Here is a 22,782-nt window from a genome sequence, read left to right as displayed (position 1 = left end):
TGTCATGTAGGGCTTTTATTATGTTGAGGTATGACCCCTCTATTCCCACTTTGCTGAGAGTTTTTATCAAGAAAGTGTGTTGGATTTTGTCAAATGCTTTTTCTACATAGATTGATATGATTATGTGATTTTTGTCTCTCAGTTTGTTTATGTGATGTATCACATTTATTGATTTGTGGATATTGTACCACCCTTGCATCCCTGGAATAAATCTCACTTGGTCATGGTATATGATCTTTCTAATGTATTGCTGAATCTGATTTGCTAGGATTTTGTTGAACATTTTAGCATCTATGTTCATTAAGGATATTGGCCTGTAGTTCTTTTTTTTGTGATGTCTTTATCTGGTTTTGGGATTAGAGTAATGCTGGCTTCATAGAAAGAGCTTGGAAGTGTGCCTTCCTCTTGAATTTTTTGGAATAGTCTGAGGAGGATAGGTTTTAGTTCTTCTTTGAATGATTGGTAGAACTCCCCTGTAAAGCTGTCCAGATCAGGGCTTTTGTTTGCTGGAAGATTTTGATAACTGCTTCAATTTCTTCAGTAGTTATCGACCTATTCAGATTTTTTGACTCTTCTTGGTTGAGTTTTGGGAGCTTGTATTTTTCTAAGAATATGTCCATTTCATCTAGGTTGTCCATTTTGTTGGAATAGAGTTGTTCATAGTATTTTTTCATAATCATTTGTATTTCTGTGGGATGGGTTGTTATTTCACCTCTTTCATTTCTGATTTTGTTTATTTGGGTCCTCTCCCTTTGCTTCTTGGTGAGCCTGGCTGGAGATTCATCTATCTTGTTTATCCTTTCAAAGAACCAGCTCTTGGTTTTGTTGATCTTTTGTATTATTTTTTTGGTCTCTATGTTATTTATCTCCACTCTGATCTTTATTATTTCCTTCCTTCTGCTTATGCTGGGCTTTTCTTGTTGCTCTCTTTCTAACTTTTTGAGTTGTAGGGTTAGATAATTTATTACCATTGTTTCTTGTTTTTTGAGGCAGGCCTGTAGAGCTCTGAACTTCCCTCTCAAGATTGCTTTCACTGTGTCCCATAGATTTTGGATTGTTGTGTTTTCATTGTCATTTGTTGCCATGATGCTTTTTATTTCTTCTTTGATCTCTCTGGTAACCCAGTCATTGTTTAATAGCTTGCTATTTAGCCTCCAGGTATTTGATTTTTTTCATTGTTTTTATTGTAGTTGATTTCTAGTTTTATGCCATTGTGATTTGAGATGGTGCTTGATATGATTTCTATCGTCTTGAGTTTGAAGAGGCTTTGCCTGTGACCCAATATATGGTCTATCTTTGAAAATGACCCATGTGCACTTGAAAAGAATGTATATTCTGTGGCTTTGGGGTGAAATGTTCTGGAGATGTCAATTAATTCCATCTGATATAATGCATCACTTAGGATTGATGTTTCTTTGCTGATTTTTTGTTTAGAGGATTTGTCCAATGTTGATAGTGGGGTATTAAAGTTCCCTACTATAACTGTATTGCTGTCAATATCTCCCTTGATATCCTCCAGAAGTTTTTTTTATGTATTTGGGTGTTCCTGTATTGGGTGTACATATGTTTACCAGAGTTATATTTTCTTGTTGTATTGCTCCCTTTAGTATTATGAAGTGGCCTTCCTTATCTCTTGTTATGTCCTTCACTTTGAGATCTAATTTGTCATATATAAGTATTGCTACCCCAGCTTTTGTTTTTTCATTTCCATTCACCTGAAAAACCTTTTTCCATCTTTTCACCGTCAGTCTGTGTGAGTCCTTTTTTCTGAGGTAGATTTCCTGTAGACAGCAGGGTCATGTTTTCTTATCCACTTAGCTATCCTATGCCTTTTGATTAGAGTATTTAATCCATTAACATTTAAAGTTATTATTTTTTAAAAATTTTTATTGATTAAGTTATTACATAGTGTCTTTATCCCCACATTACCCCCCATAACCCCCACTCATTTCCTCATCCCCCTGTTGTCTGTGTCCATTGGTTAGGCCTATATTAAAGTTATTATTGATAGGTACTTGTTTGTCACCATTTTTATCCTTTATGCCTGTGTTCCTTCTTCGTTTCCTATTTCTCCTTTTTACAGCAGACCCTTTAGCATTCCTTGCATTGCTGGTTTGGTGGTAATAAACTCCCTTAGTCCTTTTTTGTCTGTGAAGCTCCTGATTTCACCATCAATTTTGATTGATAGCCTTGCTGGGTATAGTATTCTTGGATTCAGACCCTTCCTTTGCATGACTTTGTATATTTCACTCCATTCCCTTCTTGCCTGATGTGTTTCTATTGAGAAATCAGTTGCTAGTCTGATGGGGGATCCTTTGTAGGTAACTTTCTGACTCTCTCTGGCAGCCTTTAAGATTCTTACTTGGTCGTTGGTGTTTGCCAATTTAATTATAATGTGCCTTGGCATCCGTCTTTTGGGGTTTATTTTGTTTGGAACTCTGTGAACTTCTTGGATTTGTGTAAGTTTTTTCTTCCCTATATCAGAGAAGTTTTCTGTCATTATTTCTTCAAACAGGTTTTCTATTCCTTGCTCTGTTTCCTTTCCTTCTGGCACCCTATTATGTGGATGTGGTTTCAATTCGTGTTGTCCCAAAGTTCCCTTAGGCTCTCCTCCTGTTTTTTAAGTTTTTTTTTTCTAGTTGCTGCTCTGCTTGGGTATTTTTTCCTACCTTATCTTCTAGCTCACTGATGTGGTCCTCTGCTTCTTCTAGTCTACTGTTGATGCTTTCTATTGAGTTCTTTATAGCAGCGATGTCATTTTTCATTTCTTCTTGGTTCTTCTTCATTTCCTCTTGGTTCTTACACATATTGTTGAATTTGTCTTCCATTCTTTTCAGCCACCTTATGACCATTTCTCTGAATTCCTTCTCTGACATATTGCTTGCCTCCTTTTCGTTTACTTTCTTTTCTGGTGATGCCTCCTTTTCTTTCATTTACGAGCTGTTTCTTTGTCTCCCCATGATCTCTCTTCTCCGGGTGTCTAGTTATGTAGCTCTCTCTCTCCTGTGTTGATTTAAAGGCATAAAATACAACACAACAAGGCACAGTGCACAAGGCACTGAACACAAATGTATTCACAATACTAATAACCCCAAATAAAGGTGACCACCTGAGAAAAGAGAATTAGGGGATAAGAAAAGAAAAAAAAGTGCAAAAATGATATTGAGAAAAGGAAAAAAGTAAGTGAGAGAAGAAAGAGAATAAAAAAAGAACGGGGGGGGGAACTATTTATATGGGGAGAAAACTCTAGTAGAACAACAACTAATCCCAGAGAATGCCAACAACAAACACCCAGAGATGAATGCAAACTGCAAACAACAACTAATAATAAGCAAGGAGAGGAAAAACAGAAGCAAAAAATAAAGACAAAAACAAAACAAACAAACTAAAAACAACAAAAAAGGGAAACAATCTCATAAACAAGCAAAAAACAACAACAATCTAATCAACAATCAAACAAACAAGAACAATAGGACAGAGAGAAAGCAAGGCAAAACAAAACAGAATAAAACAAAAAAACAGTACAAAAAACAAAACAAAACAATAACAACAACAGAAAAAACAAAGCAAAACAAAAAAGGGAAGAGAAAAAAATTGATAGTAAAGAAGACGAAGAGAGAGGTGTGTATGGACTTGGAGCAGGGGATCGGAAATTATATTTATAAGTAGGATGAATTTTTAACAGATGGTAAAAAGAAGGAATAGGGAAAATCTAATGCAGGAATAGGGTAAGAGAACAGGACAACAAAAGGGGAAAAGTGAGGGATGGAGTGTTGACATAAAGGTAAAGTTGAGATAGAGTAAAATGATGCTTTCCTTAGGTGAAACCTGACCTTTCCATGAGGAAGAGCAGGCCTCGTCCGAGTCCACGTACCTGTGCTGCTTGAGATCTGGTGTTCCTGGGTTCGTAGCTGGTCCCTGGGTGCCGTGGTTGCAGGGTCCAGGGATGTATACGCTTCCAATAACAGCCACTCTCCCCTTCAAGATGGCATGGTCTCTGCGGCAGAGCCGGCCACTCTGGAAGAGATTTCAGCAGCAGTGGAGGCTGCCCGGTCAGGATCAGGGGAGCCCGGTCCAGCAATCTCCAACAGTCCCCTGGAGTATAGCTATCGCTCACCCACAAATTTACACTCTCCGTACGTCCACACACTCTCCTTTCGTTCTCTCACACACTATCTTGCAGTCTACCTTCCCGTCAGCAGCCATCTTCTTCCTCCTATTATGTAGTTTTTAAAATTATTATTGTTTATTTTTATTGTTGAGAGTATTAAGATTTAAAAGTTATACAAACACCCAAGTGAGAATTTAGGCTAAATTATTATGTTAGTTTCTTAGTGCTGCTATAACAAAGTGGTTTAAAACAACAAAAATGTAATCTCTTATAGTTCTGGAGGCCAGAAGTAAAAAATTGAGGTGTCAGTAGGGCCTTGCCTCTTCTGAAGGCTCTGGGAAAGAATTTGGCTTTGCTTCTACCTAGCTTCTAGTGGCTTCTGGAAATCCTTAGCCTTGGCTTATAGGTGCATCATTCCAATCTCTGTCTCCACCATAACATGGTCTTCTGTCTGTCTCTGTGTCTTTCTCTGTACCCTTTCTTTTTCTTAGGAGGACACCAACCACTGGATTTAGGGCATATGCTATTTTAGTACAGCCTCATCTTAACTTGATCTTATCTACAGAGGTTCTATTCCCAAATAAGTTAATATTCACAGGTGTTGGCTATTAGATCTTGATCATATCTTTTTGGGGGCACAATTCAATACATTACAGTAATAAAATAATAATCTTCCACCTGTTTCATTAATAATAGCTACTGTTTAGTGAGTGCCTACCATGTGCCAAACACTTTGTAAGCTTCTTAAACTTTTGCAAGAAGGTATTATAATTCCAACTTGCACATGAAGAAACTAAGTTTTAGATAATTTACCCAAGATCACAAAACTTGTAAGTGGTGGAGCCAGTATTTAAATCAGGCTTTCCTATTCCAAAGCCCATACTCTTTTCCCCATGCATTCCTTATAAATGAAAGAGAACATGGAAGGCTTATACTTGGCTTTGTAGTAGATTCAGCCTTTACATAAAGATGTATTAAATATATATGTAAGTATTCAGATTTAAGAGAAGAAAGAAAGACTTAGTCAGAACCACAAATGAACACCAGACCTCTGACCCTGAATTTGGAGTAGTCTGAAAGACAATGGATATCACCATGTGTTACACGAAACATGAAGGTTCCACCCAATGTCCACTTAGAAAAAAATACATACTTTATTGATGGAAGAGAAGAAGAGAGGAAGGAAGAGGGAGAGAGAGATAGAAACATCAATGATAAGAGAGAATTATTGATCGGCTGCCTCCTGCACACCTCCTGGGTCATAGGTCGATGCTCAACCACTGAGCCACACCAGCTGGGCACAATGTCCACTTTTGTTGTTCCAAAGATATCACACATTTTAGGAGAGATACCTATTAATATTTATAAAGCAGACCAATGAAATTTTTAAGAGGTTGAAATAGCTGAACAGATATAATTTGGGAGAGGTCCTATGGGAATGATTTTGGATATGACTACTTTGTTTATACTAATATATGTATTTTATTTCCAAATTGTTTTAGTGTAAAGTTTCTAATTCAATATTATGCTCACAGAGCTTAACATACAATATAAAAACAGAGCTTAAGTGAAAAGGGGAGAATGAGTTTTAGAAATTATTTTATTATTTCTTCATAGAGGCAATAAAATATTGCAATTATACTTTGTATTTATTTGGTTATCAGTGAAGGTGAGAATTTAAAAATTATTTTGGGCCATTTACAATGACTCTTTTGCCTTTTTATGTCTTTAGTTCTTTATGTGATATCTGTTTAGGAATTGGACGTTTTTTCTCCTATATTAAAGGTAATAAGCATTTGTCTGCCATACCTGTTGCTAACCTATTTTTCTTTAGCTTTCTTTATTGTGCTTTACTTTTAACTCCCTCTCCCTCTTTTAATTCTTATTAGTCAAAGTTATAGCTTTGTTTTATTGTTCTCTTTTAAGGCCATGTTTAAAAAGTCATTCCATACCTCAAGATTGTATAAGTGTTATCTTAATATTTTTATCCTATTTATTCTTATAATTATTATTTTATATTTTAACCTTTACTCTATGTAATGATTTTTGGCCCAAGTTTCAAGTCTCCATTCTCATTAAATACCAGGAAGAAATACTGTTCTCCTTAAGTAAAGTAGCAACTATGATATGCCAGACTAGAGAAAGACACTCCTTGCCGGGGGACTTACTCCAGAGTCTCACTGAATCTCAGATTCTTTCGCCTATGTTAAGTAATATGAGCTAAAACCCATATGCTGTCAAATTGCCTGACTCATCCCTGTCTCTGTTTCTCCATTATTGAACTGTGGGGTATTACACTTGCCTCTAATTCTTCAGAAGTTCTTGCCCATCACATAACTGCTCTTTGCTTGGACCATTCACTAGTTAAGAGTGCCATATCATGTTTGACATAAAGATGAAGGGAATTGCAATGAGTAGCATAGCCTCTCTGAGCCTGTTTGCTAATCTATAAAGAAGATAATAATAATACTTATTCATGGGGTTGATTTGAGGAAATAACGAAAACAATTCATGTAAAGCAGGTAAGTTCTATTAGAATTAGTGTTATTAGTGTTTTACAGCAATATTCTTTGCATTGGTATGTTACAAAGGATATGTTATAATGCAGATGACATTACAATTTATACCTTAGTAATTTTTATTTTTTAAGAATTGAATTGAAAGATTGAACCAGACAACTTAATCAGCTTCTTAAAGATTAATAACAAAATAGACAAACCAGGTGGCGAATATAAACTACTTTTCACTGGAACATATACAAATTTGTAATTTTAATGGAAATTTCATTTGCGTTAGCAAAAACATACCTAGGGCTTTGTTCTCTGAGCCAATTTAGCACATTAGGTCAATAGCAGACAATTGAGCAACTGTCACTCTCCTGTAATTATATCTATCAGAAAAAAAGGTGTAATTACTAACTCCCATAGCACTTATTTAGTGTTCTAAAACTAGTTATTATAAAAGGGCATTGTTAGAGCTGGAAAGGGTTATTTACTTATCTTATTTACCAATAGGGCTTCATTGTCTTTCAAAATATGTGAGAATATGATTATCTTAGATTTTGCTGGAATCTTTTAAACTTTACTAAATACAATAGAAGATGCTGAAACCGGTTTGGCTCAGTGGATGGAGCGTCAGCCTGCGGACTGAAAGGTCCCGGGTTCGATTCCGGTCAGGGGCATGTACCTGGGTTGCGGGCATATCCCCAGTGGTAGATGTGCAGGAGGCAGCTGATCGATGTTTCTCTCTCATCGATGTTTCTGACTCTCTATCTCTCTCCCTTCCTCTCTGTAATAAGTCAATAAAATATATTTAAAAAAATAAATAAATACAATAGAAGAAACCTTAATTTTGTGACCGCGTGTGCATGTGTGTTAACTATTGAAGATATGCTTCTTGTATACAGTAAACACAAGCATGTTTTGAGATGTGTTTTGAGACTATTTTTTTTCGTCTACATAATACCCTATGTTAGATAAAAATTGTTCCATGTTAATCATAGGCATTATTAATTAAAAACCACATGCTTAGTAATTAGCTGTAGGGTTTGTCCTCCTGCCAGGATAGGGAAGACTCCCTGGATAGAAGATGTCACACTGACTAAACTGATGCTGTGTTTGCTCTTAGCCAAAAGGCCAAGGAGTAAGGCAGCCAATTGGCCGGGACTTAGCAGCCAGGCACATGGTTTGGCCACTGCTGGATGTAAAGCAATGGCCTGAGTGCCATGGGGGCTCTCTGATGAAGCAGAAGATAAGGGAGAAGAAAGAACCATTGAAAATGGAAGGATAATATAGCTAAACAGTAATGATGAAGAAAGGGTTATTTTTAGTGATTAAATATTCCAAATTGCGTAATTGGTGAGTGTTAAAACGCAACAAAAAAAAATCATGTTATTAAAAATTCTCCTGTGGACAAGTTTTTGCTTTAGGACTCAAAGCTAGATTCATTTTGGCCATCTTTAATGGATTGCCTGCCTGGAAGCTGCTCATCTTTTCTTCCTTCCAAATCGTATTTTCTGTTTAGGCATCTACCCTCTCCACAGCCCAGATGATTCAGGGGAAGCTGGATTCATGCTTGAGGGGTGTCCTGAGAAGCCCACGGGCACTTGGCATGTGCCTGGAAACTGTTGTTGGTGGGCTGTGATAGGCATGTGACCAAGTTCGACCAAACAGATGAAGGAAAAGGTGTTTCATTCCACATGGGGAGAAAGTCAATTTCTCTCTTTCAGCTGGCCATGCACAGGGAAGCCCGTCTCCATTCCAGTTGTTGCTGGCCCCCCTTCTGCGACCAAGAGGAAAGTGAATCTAAGGACAAAGTGAATATAAACAGAGGGTGTCGGGCTGAGAGGAATGCCAAAAGGTGGAGCTGCAGCCTAACTGTGTAATGCCCTGAGGTAGCCCTACCTCAGGCTTCCTGTTATACTAGATAACATTTCTGGCTTTTTTAAAAAATATATATTTTATTGATTTTTTACAGGGAGGAAGGGAGAGGTACAGAGAGTCAGAAACATCGATGAGAGAGAAACATCGATCAGCTGCCTCCCGCACACCCCCCACTAAGGATGTACCCACAACCAAGGCACATGCCCCTGACCGGAATCAAACCTGGAACCCTTTAGTCCGCAGGCCGACGCTCCATCCACTGAGCCAAACCTGTCAGGGCCATTTCTGGCTTTTAAAAGCCAGTTGTAGTTGAAATTTCTGAAAGGACACAACTTTCATATCAACTTATAAAAAAGAGATTACTATTGAAGGCAACTGTGTACTACATTTTATAGAGCCTTTTAATATATTGTATGTATGAGTCTTGTATCATACCATGTCTTTGAAAGATGCCCATTTACCAAGCATACTGTCATTAAAGAAAGATAAGCATCTAGACTTTGTGGCATTTGAATTTACTCCACCACAGAGATTAGTTTTAAAATCATTTTATTTATCATACTTTTTATTTTTCTTAAAATGCTGTTAATCATATTTCCGCCACCAAGTTGTACAGATAAATAATAGGCAATCTTGATAAAGTATTTAAGTTTTTAAAAATAATAATGTAATATGTCATATCATTATGTATTATTATTACCTGTTGGGAAGCCACATTCTTCCAAAATTCAACACTTAATAAGAATATGTCTTTTATATCATGAACTTGACTTAAGCAAAGTACTGGACTTCAGTTTATATCTGAAAACCTAAAAGGAAAATTCTTCACTCTCTTTTTCTTTTCAAACTCTGATGTAGATCATATTGATTCAGGAAAAAAAGTGAGACCCATAGCTACATACCAGGCTAGGCAAATTGCTTTAGCCCAAAGATTGAAAAGACATCGTCTGGCTGGTAGGCACACCAGAAAGGAAGCATGCCTGGCTGAGATCCCATTTGCATGAACCTTGTTCCCCAGGTGGCAATTCCAGAGACCAGCAGAGCAAGCTCCTTTTCTCCACGGGTTCTGTGACTTCCTCCCAGGCTAATCTTTACTTATTGCAAATCCAGTTTCCATAATCATAGTAAACTGGAGCAGCATAATAAACTGCAGGTCATCCCTTGTGCAAGGTCATACATAAACTGGTCCTCGGAGCACATCCTAGCACTCTTTTCCTTTGCCTTGAGACTCATCAGACACAAACTGTCCATGTCTGAAACTGGGGTGCCATGACTTGCTTGTAAAAGATGGTTCTCTGAAACAAATGTAAAATGTAGGAAAAACATAAGAGAAATTAAATTTAAAACATTCCTCTCAGAAAGGAAGTGTACTGTTGTTTTCTATATCAATTGTGAGGGTACTTCTGGAATATGGGTGCAGTTCTTTGAGCATCTCAGAGGAATGTGAATATGTTATTGGTCCACATCTTTAGAAAAGCTTTAGATTATTTTTATTCATTCATTCTACCTTTAAAGATTACATGAGCATCCCTTCAGTTGATATGTTGTGCCAGGGACTGGAGACAATAACTAGTGATCTTAGGATAGGATCTTAGGAGATGTTTTCAGGTGGGAGAGGGGATATGGGGAATTTGATTTTATTTAGAAAAGATCACTCTGGATGCAGAATGCAGAATGAAGCAGAGGAGAACAAGAGTGAAATTCTAGATATTTTAAAATATATACATTTTATTGATTTCAGAGAGGAAGGGAGAGAGAGAGAGAGAGAAACATTAATGATGAGAGAGATTCATTGATCGGCTGTCTCCTGCATGCCCCATTCTGGGGATCTGGCCACAACCCGGTCATATGCCCTGACTAGAATTGAACCATGACCTGCTGGTTCATAAATTGACATTCAACCACTCACCCGGGCTCTAGACATTTTTTAATGCATTAGTTATCATGGCAGTCCCTTGGCAGCTGATTAACAGTAGAATGAGCTCCTTTTCTCCAAATCTCCAAATCTGAAAATGCCCCGAAGTGTTTCTACAGTTACTCCCTAAATGATCTCATCCAGTTTCACAGCCTCAGATGCTATTTATATAAACCACACTTATGTCTCCGGTGCTGACCTTTCCCCTGCACTACCAAACACCTAGTGACCTCCTTGACATTGTCTCTTGGTGTCTAATAGGCATCTCGCACATAACAGGCCCAGACACACTCTCAGCTTTAAGGCCAGCGAATGATCCTTGTGGAATGAGGGACTAGAATGGAGGAGCTTGGACCAGTCCTTCCAAGGGGAGAATGTCAGGGATGTGCAACTGAACTCAGAAGGCATGTGGTTTTTATGCAGCCGCCAGCATCATTAGAACTTGGTTTCTAGCTGGGCTCCTGGGCAGGATAAAAATCCTGGTGAGCAGCTCTTCTCAAGTTTCTGGCAGGTGTGTGCTAGATTCAGACTACTAAATATTTTGTAATTGGAATGCCTTGGGCAATTGCAGTCATCTTACATATGTAAGGGACTGAGGGCAGTGTTAACATGACTGTGCTCATCTCGTTAACATCCCATGCCTATAGACCCAAGCACAGCTGCCCGAAGGGCCTGTGTTTGATGCATGAACTATAGAAATGAGTCTAATTATATGAGCATCTGAATGCTTTGTGGAGGCCAGATGCATTATCCATAACCAATACAGAACGATTAGTAAGAAAAAATAGTCCAGCATATGTACTGTCACCCTTTAAGTAGCACTTGTCAATGTGTGTGTTTACTATGTTTATTATCTGCCTTCCAGACACTGGAATATAAGTTGCCAGAAGGCAAGGAATTTTGTTTTTGTTTTGGGTAGTAATATAGCTATGACTCCTTGAACAATACCTGGCAGAAAGTTAGGGATTAAATGAACAACTGAATGCATATTAGCTTTTTTTAAAATCCTCATCCAGGATATGTTTTTCATTGATTCTAGAGCGAGGAAGGGAGAGAAAGAGAGAGAGAAACATTGATCAGTTGCCTCCTAGGCATGCCCCAACTGGGATTGAACCCACAACCTGGGTATGTACGATGACTGGGAATTGAACCCACAACCTTTCGGTGCATGGGACAATGTTCTAACCATGTGAACCACACTGGCCAGGGTAGCTTTTTAATATTAACCATGAAATTAGGATAGTATAGATAAACAATGCATGTCTATTTCATCTACTCTAGTCAAGTGAGAGGAGTATGTTATTCTTAAACTGTGTACTGAATATATTATTATTAGATAATCAAATGTGGAAAAGAAAGTGGAGTGAAAAGGCAATATGCTACCTACTAAAAACTGTTGAACTAAAATGACTACAAATTCCTGAAATGGATTTGAATATGTGAGATTTTTTAGTGATTATTGTATTGGAGGAATAATTAATGATGATGAATTAAAATTATGTCAATGTGACATCCCTTTGTTATAATTTTATTGCTAACTTCAGCCTATGATTATTTTCAGAGTTAACATTGCCATGTCATATCTGTAACATTAGTGATTTAAACAATAGTTGGAAGGAAGCCTTTAAGTAACTCCAAATACAACTTTTTGGAAATTGTTCAAGGAGTCTGCCCTTGTTTACAAACATAAATCAAATAAGACTTTGATTTGTAATTGTTTTATCTTCATCTAGAGAGAAAAGCTTTTCTATTGCAATTAAGAATAAGAACCTAAAATTTCTAAAAGAATGGCAAAATTTTAACATACTTTTGGATTAAATCTATTGTCGTTAGTGTTCGAAACTACTTGTGCATGCAAATACTAGTCAGTTTTCTGAATAAAATGGATATAAAAGTAAATATCTCTCTTCTATAACAATGAGTCACATAACCATAAACAATATATATGTGTTCATTGTTTGACTTCAGATTTCTCTTTTGTGGTCAAACAGTGAACACATATATATTGTTCATCTTTTTATCCCTCAGTTTTATCTTTTTTCCCCCTTTAGTCTCTACCTCATACACTGACACGCTTAGAGTGTAATAAAAAGCACACACAGACTTAAAGGCTCAGAAAACAGGAATTACTTGAAATGCTGGAGAGACCATAAAGTCCACCAGTCTAGTTATTTTACTCTAAAAATCTGAGAGCCAGAGAAATGATGGGCCAAAGGGTATGCAACAACTTCATGGCAGAAATGGTGCTGGAATTTCCCTATTCCTTGGCAAAGGCTGATTTCTTTTTATCTTTCCTTTGGTGACCTGCCTCAGCATTTAGTTGAGGACATGAGGGGAGCTCAATTAATACTGACTGATTTGCACTGTTTGGAATCAGCATAACTTCCTTTACATTTCATATGGAATTAAAAATAGTCATCCCGTTTTTTGTTAGCAGTCTGAAAAGCATCCTTAGAGAACATGCAAGGATGTTGTATGAACTATAGATAGAGCATGATTAAGCACCATGAGTATTTATTACTAGATAACTGCTGGAGGATAGATATTAATGCATTTTCCCAGTTAATTAGTGATGGTCAAGAGCTACTATAGGAGGCAGAAGGTGGAGATTAAAGAGGGCTATGGGATAAATAGATGATCAGAATCACAAACAACCACCTTGAAACTCTTAAGCAAGCCAGCACAACCTAACAGAAGAAGTGATTGATAATATGCATGAAGTTGGCAGGAACAATTTTAGCATTTATTTCCACCTTTTATATCAATGAGCTGACATGTTTGCTTGTTAAAAATATATTCCCTTAGACTTTCTTCTGGTCTATTTCAGCAATGCTTTAGTTGTACAATTTTATTTATTTGGACATTTAAGCTACAATCCTACATTTTAAAATCTTTTGAAATTTTGTAATTTTTATATTATGTATTGGTATGTATATTATATTAAATTTATAAAGGAATGATGGATTTGAAGGTTTGTCGGGTGACAGTTACCACTCGTTCTTTTTAAGTCAGGTGACAAAACCTTTATTTCTTTTGGTTTTACACACAGGCAAATGCAAATTCAGGAATGCTTTGTCTAAGGAGGTTTTTCCTAACTTCAGTTGCATCAGTCTGATTGACTGAGGGAAAGAGAATAGCTCCCCAGCTCCTTCAAATCCCAAGGGACGGCTCAGCTTGCATCTGGGAGGTCAGAAATTGAACTTGATGATCTGATTATGACTTGGCACTGGAGGCTGATAAAGAAAGAGCAAGGTGATCTGCTGTGGGTCTGGGACAAAGCTCAGGACATTTCTTAACTTATAGAAAAACAGGAAAATGTCACTTCATTTGCTTTAAATCTGACTGCATTCAACACTGTGCCAAGACATGAAGGTGAAATTTGACAGACTTTTTTTCATGTCGAATTTTTATTCTGGAATGTAAAACTCTTTTTAATTAAAGTATAATTGACATCCATTATTATACTGGTTTCAAGTGTATAACATAGGGAGGTTCCACTGTGTTATACACCTTAGAACAGTGGTTCTCAACCTTCCTAATGCTTCAACCCTTTAATACAGTTCCTCATGTTGGGGTGACCCCCAATTTCATTGTTCCAAATTGAACATAATTAAAGCATAGTGATTAATCACAAAAACAATATGTAATTATATATGTGTTTTCTGATGGTCTTAGGCGACCCCTGTGAAAGGGTCGTTCGACCCCCAAAGGGGTCGCAATCCACAGGTTGAGAACCGCTGCCTTAGAAAGCGATCACCACAAAAAGTTCACTATTCATCTGTCATTGTGGTATTATTGACTGTATTCCCTATGCTATACTATACATCCCTGTGACAGACTTTTTAATGTGTAAACAATTGCTCTGAATTATTTTCTAATAGTTTTATAATTTGAATGAAACATCTAACAGTATATTTGACAGCAGTTACTTTGACATGTAATTTAATTGTTTGGGGAGTAGAGAATTTGGTAGAATCTATTTAACAAGTATTTTTTGCATCTACTTACTATAATGAGTAAAAAGATAGATGAAGGAGAGAGGTAGAGTTCTTACAAAGACTTAACTATAGTGTTTTAAAGTAGAGTTGGTACTGAAAAGAAATGGAACTGAAAATACTGATGTTAACATGTCATTAGTGACAATAAGATAAAATTTCATGTAACATTTGAAATTGAACTTTGAAAGAGAACACAGTACTTGGAATATTGCTCTCATTCATTTCTTCCTTTCATTCTTTCCTTGTCTTGCCTTTCTTCCTCGCTTGCTTGTAGCTTTAGCTTTTAAATCATCTTTAATTCCTTCTACTTTGTGCTCTTGGGAGGCCCTGCACTTTGAAAATACTTGACATTCAGGAAAATACACTTTATATGTTAAAAATCAATGGTGACACAATATTTACAGCCCAAAGGCCAAACATTTGGAGTTTCTTTATAGGGAGTAAGTGCTCAGAGACCAGCTTTGTGCTACTAAGCTGTAGACATCAAAGAATAATAATACAGCAGTTTTCAACTCAACGGCCCAGTGAAGTGAAGTATCGAGCTGTTTCACAGATCTGTAACAGAGAGCCGGTGTGGGAATCCTTATTTTATCTTAATTACTAAGGAGCCCTGTGTGTCTCAGAAGTCGCCATGTTTCGTTTCAAAACTTCTATCTAGAGAATGAGTTTATAGACCTGTGTCTACAAAAGAATGACAATACTCTGAATTAGGTCTTAAGAAGATTCAAAGTGCAGCCAGAAGGGGGAATTCTTTAGCTAGCCTCTGCTATATTGAAGGGTTTCAAAGAAAGCATGTGGTAGGTCTGTGATTTCGTAGAAAGAAAAGAAAATATTGTAGTCGAGGACTCCTCTGCTACCTAGCAAGTTTAATTTTCTTGGGTTAAACATACACACCCTCAAACACACACTGCATACACACACATACACATACTCAGCATTTATTAGCTCATTAGAAACTGCATTGTGTCTGGCCAAGGAGTATCATTTGGTTTATACATTTGACCCTTCATTGTTATTAGTTGCTCTTTACTAAATCAGCAGAAAGAGAGAGGATGGCAATAACTATTACTAAGCTAATAATAATTATCAGGCCCAAACATAGTTATTGATGGCTCTGGCATCCTTTCATATGTGTGCGCTCCCGGTAATACCGATGTGTGACTTCTGTTATTGGGCATGAACTTTCTGTGACCTACCATTTATCATCAGATGAAGTTCTGCCTAGCCTAATAGTTACATTATGTAACAGAGCTTTCTGGTGGTGAAAGGAATCTGCTTTAACCACTGATGTGCTAGGGTTTCACATGGGGTATAAAGTGTTCATTCTCTTTACTTGTAAAAGAGACTCAGAGGGGGCTATCTAAGCACTTACTATAAAGTATTCACCTTGGAGAAAACTGTTGATGAAGCCAGGCAGGACTGATAAAGGATCACTCTGTGAATGGCTCCAAGCCAGTGAAACAGGGAGACTTTAGGAAAGAGGAACCCCTTAAATTAACAGAAATAGAATTATCTAAGAAGAGCTCTAGAGATTTTCAAGTACACACTGCCCTTTCCCTTCAGTTTCTGGATGATGAAGTTGATAGTCTCAAGGTCATACATCCTATTTATGCCTTTTCCCACCAATCTGCCCGTCAGGGACAAAAGGCAGGAAGAACATGACTTACAATCAATGTCTTTAGGACATCTTATTGGCAATTGCTACCAAGATCACTGTCGAGCAAAGAAACACATATTTTAGGTATTTCTCTGAAATCATAGTGGAAATGTACTAGCGAGGAGGTGGCTGGAGTTGGGTGGGGTAAAGGACAAAGCTTCCAGGGATTGAGAGCATATAGCAACAGCATGTGAGGATCTTAGATTGGCCCCACCAGAGAACCCATTAGCTAGTGTGTCCTGCTTCTTGTGGAACAATGACATAGGTGGTTCACCTAAAGTGCTAGTGTGTTTGGAAAGAGTACAATGTCATCAGAAGACCTATTGAAAGCATGAACACTGCACATATATAAAGATAGTTCTTTAATTGGTGGCTATAGCCATTGTGGGCAAGGCCTTGCATTGTGTCCCTGGACGCTGGCGTTAGGTTATACTTCTGAACCTCTAGGAAGTTCCAATATCAGTAGGCTTTGAACTTCATAGGTCCTACAGACAGCAAGCCAGAAGCATTTGTCAATAAGTAATTTTGCCTGCTTGATGTACACAAGGAAGAAAGTAGCAGAGAATTCACAGGCTGCTGTACAGAAGGCAAGGCATCTTCATTCCTGAGGTTCATCTTGAGGAATCTCTGGAAAGCACTCCTGAGGAATTTGGAGGGTTAGGAGAGAGGCTCTGAAGTGTCTATCAACCGAGAGTCAGATTCCCTCACTGTAGGAGTATATTCATTTGCTAGAGCTACCATAACAAACTGGGTAGCCTACACTACAAAAATTGTTGTCTCACAGTTCTGGAGGCTGGACATCCAAAAACAAGTTGTTGGCAGGGTTGGTTCCATCTGAGGGGTTGAGGAGAGGATCTGTTCTAGGCCTCTCTTCTTGGCATGGGACGGCCAGTTCCTCCCAGTCTCTGTTTACATCATCTTCTCTGTATGTACATCTGTCTGTCCAAATAATTTATCTTTTTTATAAGGACAATAGTCATTTGAAATTACTGTCTACCTTATGACCTAATTTTAACTTGATTATCTCTGTGAAGACAACTCCAAATAAAGTGACATTCTAAGTTATTGGGGGTTAAGATTCCATCATATATATTTCAGGGCACAATTCAGCCCATAGAGGGACAGTGTGCTTGTTTCTTTAAGATTCATTTGCATTGCTAATGCTGGCCAGGAGCTGTGTTTCATATGTCAGTGAAATTCTTGAGTTTATGTGTTGTGTGCACATTAATTAGTTGACTTCTTTCTTTTTTTTTTTTTTTTTTTTTTTTTTAATATATTTTATTGATTTTTTACAGGGAGGAAGGGAGAGAGATAGAGAGTTAGAAACATCGATGAGAGAGAAACATCGATCAGCTGCCTCCTGCACATCCCCCACTGGGGAAGTGCCCGCAACCCAGGTACATGCCCTTGACCGGAATCGAACCTGGGACCCCTCAGTCCGCAGGCCGTCGCTCCATCCACTGAGCCAAACCGGTTTCGGCAAGTTGACTTCTTTCTTAGCATGGGATTCATGGTCAGTCCATGTTTTTCCACAATGTTTTACACACCTGACAAAGAATTTTGTCATTTATTTTTCTATCTACCTTTTCTATAAATGGATCTCTTTAAACAATGACTTTAAAGATGAATTTAAAGAATCACAAAATTGGTGACTAAGCATTTTCATATTCTAAATCACCTATTTCTTTAATTTTCTTGAAATAAGCATGTACTACTTTGGAAATTGAGTACACAAATGATTAATAATAACTCCAATGTGGACTCATTCTTACCCACCCTGAACCAAAATAGACTGTAGAAAGAATAAGCACAATCCATCATGTTGATAATCAAATGGACAACCAAGGTCTACGGCACTGCTGCTGGTCTGACCAGCACACCCTGCAGATGACCACAGAGCCTCGTCTCCAGGATCTCTGAATCCCCTGTGAAAGGCCTGTACAGACTTCCCAGCCAACTCTAGAGGGTTTGGCCTTCTCACCAATGGCTGACACCCTCTAGAGCAGGGGCGGGGAACCTTTTCCTGCCAAGGCCTTTTGCATATTTATAACATCATTCTTGGGCCATGCAAAATTATCAACTTAAAAATTAGCCTACTGTATTTGGTCAAACATTTAATTAACTCACCCCAATGCCTTGACAGGGCCAGACCAAATGAGTTCTTGGGCCATGGCCTGGATGTTCCCCACCCCTGCTCTAGAGGCAATGTTTGTTTCCTTTACTGATGGGGACTGAAGCAAGACAGCATCCTTAAACACCAGCAGAAGGTTAAGCTAAAGGAAAGCCTGCATTTAAGGAAAAGGCAGCTAACAGGGCAGCACTTTCATTCTGCACTTGCTGCTAATGACCTATAGTGAATATTATTATAAATATACAAGGAACTGGGGAAGAAGGCAAAAAATTGATGGTGGTGTATTGTCTCAAAATTCTTTGTAAGACCAAGATAGAAAAACATATACAAGTTAAATTTAAATATAAATAAGAGGGAATAAGAAGTTAGACCTTAAATGGTCTCTAGAATATTAAAATTCACCCTGGAGTGACAAGGGTTCCTGTGAGAACTGGCAAGTCTGTGGGTCTATGCGATGCTGAGTACTTAAAGACAATGATAATCGATGATTTAAATGAATATAGATTTTAAAACCTGCATATCTTAATAACCTCTTTCAACTTGACCTGTTAGGAAGCTGAAATTCACAATACCAGTTTGAAATGCTGCCTCAATAAGTATCTCACCATCCTCAACACAGAAATGGTATGACCCAGACTGCTCATCCTTGCATACCAAAACCACTCCAACCTTGAAGTACAAGGAATGGTGACCACCAGGGAGAAGAGGAAGAGTGGATTTCCATCATTTCCCCCCAAAGCTACCTGGGAGACCAGCACCATCACCAACTTCCTGCAGTCTAAGAGATAGTGCTCATGGTGCAGAGCTGTCCATATGTAAAAGTTCAGGTCCAGCTGCCCGAAGGCAGGAAGGGACCTTTCTCACAGAGCGGCCCCAGCAGGCCTCTTCCAAACAGCCTAGTGTCCAGCTCTGCCCTGGCTGTGTCTTCAGTCTCAGACAAGAAGCCAATTAGGACAAATCTAGTTTTAGAGGCTCCAGGGGATGATTCCTGGATTTGAGAGAAATTTTTGTTCAGCATATTAATGTAGGATTTATTTTTTAAAGAAAGGGTCTTGAGTCCAAACCTCATCTGTTAGACCTTGATTAAATTTAAAGACTAGACAGGATAAATGAACACTTGACCCACAGGAATGGAAGAGAAGTTAGATAGCATCACGTGATCAGGGGATGGGAAGGACCACGGGGGCTACAACCAGTCCCAGGCAGACCCCACCAGCAGGTCTCTGCTCTGGCCAGCCATCACAGTGGTGAGGACCAAGGTGGATCTCCACATTCTGTTATGCTTGGGTCCCACTGGCCAGCCTGCCTTCCTCCTTGGTACAGTTTTTGGGCTCCAGTCTCCCTATTTCTATCCAGATTCCAATAATCAGATCCTTGAAGAACTTTTTGAGGAATCGACCATATTCTTTGTTTAAGTGGCGTAAAACATTTTCCTTCCTGCTTTATCCCTTAAAAAATAAAACATCATGTATGATGACCCATAGGGCAAAACTAGGTCACATAGCTTTAAGAAGGGGGTTAAATTTACTATAAACTTCCACAAGCTATGTAGGAAACACAGCTATGTCAGAGGGCCGTTGGCAGCGACCAAAGTCCATGAGTCTCCTGCTGTCAGGCTGGAGATAAAGTCAAGCCTTCTTCCCTTATTAGTTCTTTCTCTTAATCAAAACATCATTTTGATTTTCGATAGAATTTTGATTTTGGGTATTGTTTCTCCTTACACGTTTCCTCAGTTTCTCTTGCTCCAATTTCCCTTGATGATCTAGGAAAGACAAGATTATAATCTGTCATCACATAAAATTTTGTCCCCTGGAGCTCATGCTGGCTCTTGGTTACACATTCTGGAATGGAAATGGCAATGGCCAGCAGACAATTCACATTTCTTAGCTCTTCCAGGGCACAGGCATGAGGATGTGGTAAAACCTCTTGTCCATGTCAATCGCTCTACAAATTCCAAACCCCAAACATTGCAGATTGGAGTCCGGGCAAGCAGGACGGCCTATTTGCATATCCTCTGATGTCATCCAGGATCTTGCAAAGATCAGTTCAGCTGGCATTCACAGCACCCAGGACATGGGTAGGAGTGACATTGGCACGAATAATCCAGAGGGCAACTGCATTGAAAGGGATCTGATAGGGTGTCAGGCCATGTAAGGGATGAATCTGTTTCAGCACTGGGGGGCTGCAGCTACCAAGGTAACCGAACACTGCCAAGTCACAAAAAACTCGGTTATGTGACTCTCTAGTTCCTGGGGTTTTTCTTAAGGCAAAATCTGACTGGACGCACATCAGCTTATGTCCAGTAAACACAGCCAGACTCTCCTTTTCTTGGTCAGCAGATTATCTGCAGATTCTGCCTGGTAGAAACCTCTCTTTCTGCCTTTGGATTTGCTTTTTGTGTAGATGCCATCCATGTCATCTGCATAGTCAGAGGTGAGGTTTGGCAGGATTTACTTCCACCTGGAACTGAACCAAGCGAAGTGGCTGGGAGATGGCAACGGGATCAGATGAAGGAGAAACAAGAGCCCTTGGTCTGTCGCCCAGCCCATTGTGTTGAAGATAAGAGGGGACTCTCTTGTAGGAGCTGAACACATACTTTAGCATCTCAATGTCATTCTCACAGGTGTTTATGCAAGCATATTTCCCCAAATACACCATTTTCTGTGTTCTCTGGGAGATGAAAGGTGGTCCTACAGCTGGTTCTGTATTGTTAAGTAAAGAAATGCAACCCGAAGGAGTAAATTCTTGTCTGTCCCAGATCACATTCCAAATTGTCAACACAGGAAATAGGATTTAACAACTGGTTAATCAGGTATCAAATAAATGTTGACTTTCCAACATCCTGAGATCCACAAACCAGAGTGACACAGCAGCCATCCACTTCCTCACAGGAGACCTTGACTAAATTCCAGGGCTGAAAGGATGCTCTCTGTTAAATGAGGCTGTTTTGTTTTGTTTTGTTTTGTTTTGTTTTGTTTTGTTTTGTTTTGTTTCCCTTCTCTTTTCTAATGCCAACAAAACTCAAGGCGAAACGCTCAGAGCTAGTCTGGAAAGTGGGACTCTCTTGAACGAACATATAAGATAAACCTGGATGGCTGATCATGAAGTTTACGGCAGAGGTTTTCTGATTCTCTCTCATCATAGTGGAACACTGGAGAAAAATTCTCCATCAACCATCGCCCGTCACCCCGGTTAAGATGAGCTCTGAGCAAGGTTCGGGCTTCCTGTTTCACCTCCTTCTTGCTTTTCTCAGGCATCGAGGAATGCAGGCAAGAGGGAGTGCAGCGGCACAGCTTGGGAACGTCGGCTTGGCTGACGGTAAAACCAAACACCTGCATCTGGCTACACAGGCAAGACACAGGGCACATCCCGCTAAAAGTGAAACTCTGCCCTGGGACAGCAGCCCTGAGCCTGGCCGCAGTGGCGGGATGGAGAGGCTCTCCGGGCAGCTCCGGGTGGGGTCATTGTCCGAGGTCAGGCTGGGGGCTGGGCTGGGCTGGGCTGGGTTGCCCCCTCTCCAACCCCCCAACACCCCTACCGCCGCCCCCACATCTTGATCTTGGACCTTCGGGCCTCCCTCCCGAAGCCCCGCGCCGGCCTGGGCTTGCAGCAGCCGCTGCTCCCAGCGCCTTGGGCAGCACCCGCGCAGGACCCGGAGCCGCGGCTGAGGGTGAGCGCCGGCCCTGCGGGCTCGCGTCCACAGGGAGCCAAGGGCGAGGATTTTGCAGCTGCGGGGGATCCGCCATCCGCGGTGCTGACCACCGCAGTTTGTTTGTTTTGAAGGTGAAAGTGTCTCTTCTTTCTCCATGCCCCCTTCCTTTCTTTCTGACTACCTCTTTCCCCTTACTTCCCTCTCTTTTTAATAGATCCACTTTGTGTTTTCTTTTATCAGTTCTCTATTTCTTCTTCCTTGGTAATCATAACTCATTTTTTTGGTTACTATTTTGTTGCCACATTTTCTAACATGTTCTTTTCGGCTCACATAATTTTCCTCTTATTTCCACCTCCGTGAAAGTGTTGTTTGTCATGGGCCTTAGAAAGGCTGAAGCAAAGACCTGAAAAGTGTTTCATCGCTTTTGGCATCAGATTGTGAAATGTTTATTATTCTTTCTACGGGACTGTTGTTTGTCCCACATTTTAACTACCTAGAGAGTAACCTGGCACCATGAGATTATCCTTAATAAATACACTTTGCTGTTAATGGTTTGAGACAGATTTGGTGATTTTGAAAAAAAGCTGGGGAGTTTAGGAAGAAGGTGTTTTATCCTGAGACCTTACTTGAGTCCACCCATCACTAGAGTTGGAAACAGAGACAATAGGCTTTTTTTGGCTTCCAGAGAAAGGTCACCATCATGTGATGATATTATTAGAAGAAAGCAGAACTAATTGCTGGACTTTTTTCATCCATTAATTTCTCTCCCGTCTTCCCTTTTTAGCTCATAAAGCCGGTGTTCCAATGATACATTGCTGGTGAATATTTAATTGCCGTTCTCAAAAAGGTGTTTTGCAGTTTCACATTATCCTCCTCCTCATGGTGGTGAAAGACAAGATGGGTAACGCGTGTGTCTGAGAGTCTGTACTCTGAGAA

At 39.3% G+C, this 22,782-nt stretch overlaps 1 pseudogene; it reads right to left on the bottom strand.

Annotated features, from left to right (window-relative positions):
• Window positions 1–19,865: 19,865 nt before the first annotated feature.
• On the bottom strand, window positions 19,866–22,002 carry LOC118650411 (annotated as a pseudogene).
• Between the last annotated feature and the right edge of the window lie 780 nt (window positions 22,003–22,782).

The sequence above is a fragment of the Myotis myotis genome, unplaced genomic scaffold, assembly GCF_014108235.1.
Source record: "Myotis myotis isolate mMyoMyo1 unplaced genomic scaffold, mMyoMyo1.p scaffold_m19_p_3, whole genome shotgun sequence".
NCBI lineage: Eukaryota > Metazoa > Chordata > Mammalia > Chiroptera > Vespertilionidae > Myotis > Myotis myotis.
The sequence above is the reverse complement of the archived record's forward strand: the minus strand, read 5'-3'. Positions and strand labels throughout refer to the sequence as shown.